The sequence below is a fragment of the Mustela lutreola genome, chromosome 1 (genome assembly GCF_030435805.1).
Source record: "Mustela lutreola isolate mMusLut2 chromosome 1, mMusLut2.pri, whole genome shotgun sequence".
Lineage (NCBI taxonomy): Eukaryota > Metazoa > Chordata > Mammalia > Carnivora > Mustelidae > Mustela > Mustela lutreola.
In genome coordinates, this window is record NC_081290.1 from 79619683 (window position 1) to 79628583 (window position 8901).

The following is an 8901-nucleotide window of genomic DNA, read 5'->3' on the forward strand; positions in this document are numbered from 1 at the left end:
ACATTATGAGGAAGGATGTTGGAGTCATGTAACACAACTAAATATTTCTAGTATAAAATAGGATACTGTAATTAATCTGTTCACTCTGGCTGATAGAAACTGGTGGCCTACAAACTGCTAATTAGAATTACTTTTATATATTTTATTCCCATTTTAAAATACATGTTATTAATCAGAAGTGAAATTTGTTGGAGTGTCTGCTTGTCTCAGTCAGTAGAGCATATGATTTTTGATCTTGAAGCCATGTGTTTGAGCCCCACATTGGCAGTAGAGTTAAAAAAAGAAAAAAAAAGAATCTTTTAAAAAGTAAAATTTGTTGAATTTATAAATAATTGCCATAACTTATTATAAAATTAATTCTAAGATATTCTAATTTGAATGATAAATGTCCATTTAGTACTTTTGAGCTACTCTAACAAAACACCAAAGCCTGAGTGAGTAGTTTTTTAATACAACAGAAATTTATTTCTCACAACTCTGGAACTGAGAAGTTAAAGATCAAGGCAACAAAGTTAAAGATCAAAGCAGAGCTGGTGTCTGGTGAGAGCTTACTTTCTGATATATAGATGACCATCTTCTTCCTGTGTCTTTACATGGCAGAAGGGACTAGGGAGCTCTCCAGGCAGTCTTCTGTAAGGACATTAAACCTATTCATGAGGGCTTCATACTTAGGACTTAATCATCTCTCAAAGCCCCTATATTCAGTAATGTCACATGCAGAATTGGTTTCAACATACAAATGGGGTTTATAAATATTCAGTTGCTAACAACACGTAAATATTATCGCTAATTATGCCAATAATTACTCATCCTCTTGTTCACATCTTTGTTGTTGCTCCTGAACAGTTTGATCCATTTCTATTTAATTTTTCTTGGTCTGCCTCTTATTATCTCTTTGTAAGTAGTTAGCATTACATCAATCCCTATTCTCTGTAGTCTCCGGGTTTCTGCTCTAATCTGAGAACTGCAAAGCACGCTGGGCACGCAGGACTCTATTCAAACCCCTGTGCTAAGAAATTTGAACAAACCCTAGCATGCCTTCCAACTATTTCAGATGGAGTCATTAGGAGCATCCCACCGTCCTTTAAAACTTGGCTTGAGAAAGCTCAAGGCTGCCAAAAGAATTTGCTACTTGTTCCAGCTAAGAACTCCCTGTCCTAGAGCATTTATTTTTTAAAAAGCTTCCTCTGTTCTTTTGATAAATATATGTATGTATCCCCTATAACCCAGTAGTATCTTTCTCAAGGACCTGGAAGCCATGCCTTTGAAATTTCTTTCAGAAAGGGTAAGGACTCTGTCTCCCAAACTTTGTTGCAGAATAAAATTCTACCTTCAATATTGCCAGGTAGCAGACCCAGCTATCTGAATGGCTTTTACACTAACCAAGCCTTCATAATTTTTCATTTCCCTGACAAGACTAAGCCTCCACTTGTCTCTTCTCTAATCCCTCATTATCTCATAAAGCACCCAGACATCTCTGCACAAATCTGGGTCAGCCACAACACTTTTCCCTACTGCCAGTAGTTGTAGAATAAAATGTTTCCATTACTTTAGTTAATGTCCAGCTTTATCTTTGACCAACTAGAGTTAAAATGATGATGTAACACAGTAAGTTAAACATAAAAATGTTTCTTCAAAGTGGACTAATAAGTCAATACTATCATGAACACCATCATCAAAATTATTCCTATTTCTAAATTTAAATTGTATTTATAATGAGTAGTTTACTCAAATCAGTAAAGAAAATAAAATCGTTTTATTAAAGTTCATAACCTTCAAAATTCACTTTATTGAAAATTCATTCAATTGTTATTGAACATTTTTAAAAAATTTGAGTTAATCTGTATAATATGGTTCTGATTGTAAGCGTTTAAGAATATTTGTTGACTTTAAATCATTTCTTATTTGCTAGAATCCAGTAAAGGTAAACATGACTTCACTAGAGAAGAGAAAAAGAATAAATAAAACATTTCTGAAAATCACAAATAGCAATGCATTGTATATTATTTAAAAGGCAAACTTTAGAATCATATTACTATTCTTAGAAATTGTATGATGTACATGAATTGTTTTTATAAATTTTAGGAAATAGTAACTAAAAGTAGGAATAAAATGATGACAATTATTTTTACAAATTTTAGCAAACACAAAATTCTTTAGGAATTTTTAGAATTATTAAAAATTATCTCAAGGTTTCAAAGCAATCAGAGATAACTAGATTCTTCCTTTTTGCTATTTTGCATTTCATTCTAAATCTTAAACTTCCCCTGTTTATTATTATCTTTTAAATATTTTATATATTTTCATATGTTCATTTTAAAATGAGCTTAAGCAGGTTAGTTTATAGATTTAGAATCTTTGTAGTAAGTAGCAATCTAGATTTACTTTTTTTTTAACCTCAAATGAGAATGCCTTTCATCTTTGCTACTGAAAATAGATGATAGATAGATGATAGACAGATGGATATTGTGTATGAAAGGCAATCAATTATTATCGGAGAAAAATAACCTGAGTCTAGTGATTAAAATAAAACATTTCTGAAGATAGAAATTATAATTGCTTTACTGATCTTAAGCTGCACTTTATACTCTGAATAAATTAGGCCATTATTATTCTATGTTCAAATTCCTAAGGGTATCTTGCCTTTGGTTTGTATCTATTTAATTCAGATCAGTTAGTGAACACCTTTGGTTAATGTCATGATATTTCCATTATAAAATTCAAACTCTCCTGAAAGAAGTGTGTCAAGTTACTACCCTTCAGTGAAGGTGCATTCTATTAAAGACTCTTTGCTTTTGGAGATTCTTTAGAATGTGTTTTAAGAGGAGAAGTTATTAAGAAACACTGTACAAATGTGCAATTGATTCACTCAATTTCTTGCTATCATGCTATTTTTGTACATTTATCATTTCTAATAAAGTCTTTTGTATTTTTTTCTTTTTCTTCATTTCACTTGTCCTGTTCTAATCCATTTTCTTGCACACTCATATCCAATATATTTACCTGTCACACTTTTATTGTTTTCCAATGTGAATCCTACAAAGAAGAGCTTTTTCAGTTGAGTAGAGCTCACAGCATTCATTTATAGCCAATCAATTGTGCAAGTGGTGTAATGAATAATCAGAATATGGGAAAAATTATCAAAATAGAAAAGAGTAATAAATATAAATGAGACAGGACTAATCATTCCTTGAATATTGCCAGGATAATACTACTTTTGATTTCATACAAAATGAAAATTACAAAACATTTATCAATTTGTTTTATCCTGAATGCAAATGTCAGATCATATAGGATATTCTTGGGGATACAGAACATAGAAAATACTAGGTGAAGATGGTCTGTATAAAGTTGAAGTCCTAAATTTAGGGTGAAGTCATAAGGATTTTGGGCTTTAAACATTTCAGAAATCACATTTAGAAGCTTTTAAACACTGCTGTGCTTGAAAGTTTATTTTTTCTTAGTTTACCAAACTCATGGGCAAGAATCCCACTGAGAACAAAAGTATTATTATTCATTAGCTCATTTTGTTGACCTTGAGATGTCAGCATCATGTGTATAGCTAGCAATATTGTAGGTAAATAAAAGAAAAAAGCAGACAGAGAAAGTAAGTAAAATGCATAAGTAGGAAGAAATGCTAAGAAAAATGTCCTTTTCTAGAAGCTTGAAGTAAAGATTAGATTATAGTTTGCAGCATCAAGGGCACATAGGAATGGCATGCAATGATCATGATTTATGGAAGTATTTTGGAAGGTGGAAAATCAATATATATTCTAAGAGTTCTGTTTTGCCCAGATTAATCTGAACTGTTCTCTCTCTTTTCATATCACACTGGCTTAATTGTGATAGTGATTTTAAAGTATATTCACAAACACCCACAGTCATATGTACACATATATATTAGAACACTTTATTCTAATTAAAATACACATGTATGCATGTATTTAGCTTCACGAATTAAATATAAAAATCACTTTCAGAATACTCACATTTAGAGTTTTGAAATTTGAATAGGTTAATTGAATGTTTAATTGTGGAAATTTTAAGAATTAAAATTAACAAATCACTAGTCTATGTTTAAAATGCCCCGGATTATTAGGCAAAATATAACTCCAATTCTGACTTCTTATATTTAAATGAACCCTACATTTTTTTTGTAGGACTTAGCAAAATTTATTAATGAGACAGTAAGGTGTTCATGAATTACCTGTTAGCCCCAAATACATAGGCAAGAGTGCCAGGATTTGGGGATGTTATCTACACTCATTTTGATAGAGTCAAACCAAGAGAGAAAGACAGGTGGTAAACTAACTGATCCTAATGCACATCTATTACCAGCCATGTTCATCTGGGGATGTGGACAGAACATTAAATTCTTATTTTAACATCTCATTTTAAATTCTCAATGCCATTGCAAGAAAAAAGGTTGTCTTCCACCTCAAAAATCTGTATAGGATATATATATATACATATACACACACAAGCCAGTTATTGGGAGAGTAAAATACATTAAGAAATCAGTCTTACTTAAAGAAAGAAAAGTTGAGAAACCCCCCACAGTAAAATGCAAATAGATGACATAAAGACAGATAGATTGATTGATTTATAAACTGCTTGTATGGTTATTTTCAGTTTGGGTTTTAGACAATAGTGACCTTGGTAATCCCCTGAGTGTTATAGTCAACCTCCTCATTGAGTTGTTGACAGTATTGTTTTACCTAAACAAAATATAATATTTGTATTTTATAAACACATAAGTGTTTCCTAAATTAAATATATATGGCAAAAAAGTGAAGCAGAAACAGGTTATGTGACTGTGTTTGTTGTTATTGGATTGTGAGGCCTAAAAGGACTCTTTTGGTAAAATTAAAGTTTGTTTAGAAATTAAGGTTTATCTTTTAAAACGTGCCTTCCAAGAGCTTTTTAATACTAAGTCAAGCATATCTTATACATTATTAAGGAACTAAAATTGTTACATACTGCTCAGCTCTCTTAGCATGAGTTTAAAATCAAGTCTAAGAAGTTTGTTGGCATGAGAAATTTATTATTTTTATCCTTAGAACCTATACATTTAGATGCTAAGTTGAACTTGTCATATTTCCAAACTTACATGAATATAAAATGTCCTTAGAATAGCCAGTGCTTTAATATTTTCCTAGAAATACAAAAAAAAATATTTTGGTGATTTTATTATGAATACCTATTCATTTTATAATACAAAATGCATGTGAAAATAATTATTGAGCAAAAATTTATAATATAAACATCTGTCAATAATCACTTCATATAATTCAGAAACTGATATTTTACTACTTCCATTAAAATACAAAATGAAACAACCACCGTGTTTAGTTAATACTCTGGTTACAAGTATAATCTTTAATGGACTATATTGGTTATTACAAATATAATAGATGAATATTATAGATAGGTATATGTTGATAAAGATATATAAATAGTAAATGCAGAAGTAACAAATTATTATTATTATTAAAGAAATAACTAATAGGTGTTTATTCAAATATGAATAAGAGAATTTAAATGAATCTAAATGGCTGTTATGAAATACATCTTCATGTATCATACAAAGCAGTAAATGAGCAAAAAGTCTTGTTAGACTGTTTGTCTCCCAGACTGTGTGAAATCATTAAATAAAAGAAAAAGAAATGATAGAGTGAATCATTTCATGACATTTGCAAGACAAATTCTGAATGTATCCCTTGGCAGGGTGTAGCTTATATCTGATATGTTATATATCAGCATTTTATGCTCCTTAAAATTTTTAAAGAACTTAACTTCCTTTCCATTACTAACTTGCACTTTCACTGGAAATGTTTTGAATTCTCTTCTGTTTGTGTTTCAACCTCCTTGCATCCACACCTAAACACTTAAATAAGTCATATCACTTGCAGTTGATCATTCAGAATTCTCTACCTTCTAAAAAAAAAATGTTAACTCAAATTTATGTAGTAAGCTCTCTATATATTTCCAAACATCAGTTATCTCTTTAACAAAGATAAATTATTAAAATACCAGCAACTATGAAATTCAGTTGAGTGGATTACAACTTTGGTTTCCTTCCAGTTAAATGGAGAACCCCTACTTCCTCAGGTTGGGAAGGGGAGTTTTTGACCCTACAAGGTTTGTACAGGAACCATCATGGCAGCCTTTCTCCATGGTTGGGGAGGGGCTTGGTTGTTGTAATGCAAATACATTACAGTAAGTCTAGGACTTACCCTGGGGCAGAAGTGGAAGAGGAGAGCATATGCTCTGCATTTATGGCTATTGTTCTGTCAGCCTCAAGGTCTTGGAAGCCAGAAGGTCAGGTTGTAGTGCCCCCTGTCCCCAAACCCAGGGTTTTAATTTATGTAATTAATTTATTTTTTAAATTAAATTAAATTAAATTTATTTGTCATAGTCCTTGCCTCCAGCTCATGTCTCTATCATTCCCCTTCAAGGACTTGGGACTCTGCCTCCCAGCATTTCTTCTCCTCTAATCTAGCTTCTCAGATCTAGAAAAGAGGTTTATTTTTTTTAATTTTTTAAAATATTACTTATTTATTTGACAGAGAGAGGGAACACAAGCAGAGGGAGTGGAAGAGGGAGAAGCAGGCTTCCCGCTGAGCAGAGAGCCTGGTGCAGTGCTTGATTCCAGAACCCTGGAGTCATGACCTGAGCCGAAGGCAGATAATTAATGACTGAGCCATGCAGGCACCCCAAAAGAGAAGGTTTAAATAGAAGGTTGATATTGAAATATTTGTAAGTGCATTATTTAAAATTCATATTCTAAAAAAATTAGAATGAATGAATGAATGAATAAAACATATTCCACTGCAGAATCCATCATGGGCATATTATCCCTCATAATGGAACACACTGTAGGTATAGGTTCTAAAACATTGCAAATCAGTAAACACCAGTTTTTCGTCTTCATTCATAAATAATACCTCATCTAAGTAGAAAATTCACTGGTGGCAGGCTCCCCCCCCCCATTTTATTCCACTGTCTTCTGATGTGTGTTGTTGCATAAGAGGTATCACAGCAAACTAATTTTTTGTTTCTTTGTTTTGGGTGTTAACTTGTGCTTTACTTGTCTGGGAGCTTTTCCAGATTTTCCCTTCTATCTTAGAGTTCAACATTTTTACCAGTATTTCTGCTCTACACTGCTGAAATGAAACTAAATTAGCCTTTTTAATCTTCTGACTCAAAATCTCTTTAAGTTCAATACAAATTTTTGTACTATTTTTGTGAAGTACCTTGTTTTCCAGCAGCTTTTCCATACTTCTGAATGTTTCTCACTTGCATTTTAAGTTTCTGCAGTGTTTTTCAATTTTCCCATCTTTTCTTTCCTTTGTTATTACCATTTCTTTGTATTTTGTAGTGTTCATTCCATTTTATCTTTCAGCACTCTAATGTAGGTCATAATAGTAACATCTACTAGAACAATTACATATAGATACCTTACATTTTAAAGGTAATATTTCTATTCCAAAAATATTTGTTCTAATGTAGAATTTGGAGTGCTCAACTCTTTCCCCATTTTCTCCTCCTCCTCCTCTTCCTACTCTCTCTCTCTTTTTACACTTAAGTATGCTATTTATGTATTTTCCTTCTTTTTATTCCCAGTTAAGTGTATGTCACTTTTTTTTTCAAGGTTTTATTTATATTCCAGTTAGTTAACATATGGTGTAATATTGGTCAAGAGAATTTAGCAATTCATCACTTACCCACAACACCCAGTGCTCATCACAAGTACCCTCTTTAATCCCTATCACCCATTTAACACAACCCCCATCTACCTCCTCTGTAGCGACCCTGTTTCTTCTCTATAGTTAAGAGTCTGTTTTATCTCTCTCTTTCCCCCCAATGTTTATTTGTTTTGCTTCTAAACTCCACATAGAAATGAAATTATATGTCATTTGTCTTTCTCTGACTTATTTCGTTTAGCATAATACTCTCTAGCTCCACCCATGTCTAACAAATGACAAGATTCATTCTTTCTTATAGTTGAGTAACACTCCATTACACATACTCACACACACACACACACACACACACACACACACACCCCACCACCACCACCACCTCTTTATCCATTCATCAGTAAATGGACATTTGAGCTTTTTTCATAATTTGACTATTGTTCATAATACTGTTATAAACATTGGGGTGCGTCTGCCCCTTCAAATCTGTATTTTTGTAGCCTTTCTTCCTCCTTTATTTTTTTTTCCTTAATCTTTCTCCTTCTTGTTTTCCTTCTCTTTCCTCCTTCTGTTACTCAATTTGTTATCTGTCTCCTCCTCCGAAGCTTATTCTACTAACAACAACTTTTTTTTTTTTTCTTTTTACCATTTTGATTAATTTCCTTTATGTGGCTTCTAGGTCATCCATCTCAGTTTTAAAGCTGTTTTCTTTGTGGATACTCAAACATAGTTTATGCTGGCTGGCAGATAGAGATTTCGGTCTTCAGAAGTGGTAGCCTCTGTTCCATCAAGCCTGCAATGAGCCAGGCTGTGTTCTTTAGAACACAGAATTCCAAGAGGAATTCTCTCTGCTCTCCAGTTCAACTGCCAGAATTAGAGCTCTCTCTCTATGGGTCCCCAAAACACCAAATGCCAAGGTCACACTCACCGGGTGTTTTCTGCCAGAAAACAACTATTAGTAATGGAATTCAGAAGTGAGGGCAGGAACATGTATTCAAAATAAAGAAAGCAGCTTTCTGACAGCATAATTTTAGAATTATTCTGTACCTTGTATACACATAGCACCTTAATTTTATTGATAACATTAACTGTAGGAATATTTATTAAACTCCTAATATGTGCCAGTTGTACAGAATACATTGGAATTAAGGCTTTAATAACTAGAAATAAAAGGCAAATGGAAATAGTGCTTTTTTTA

General features: G+C 32.4%; 1 long non-coding RNA gene across 1 annotated transcript; it reads right to left on the reverse strand.

The window, feature by feature from the left end:
* Positions 1-541: 541 nt before the first annotated feature.
* LOC131819465 (uncharacterized) lies at positions 542-8477 on the reverse strand. Its single transcript, XR_009349198.1, has 4 exons — positions 8350-8477; positions 5815-5937; positions 5111-5155; positions 542-630 (listed from the first exon to the last, which is right to left on the reverse strand). It is a non-coding gene; the product is annotated as an uncharacterized LOC131819465 (long non-coding RNA).
* Positions 8478-8901: the final 424 nt, after the last annotated feature.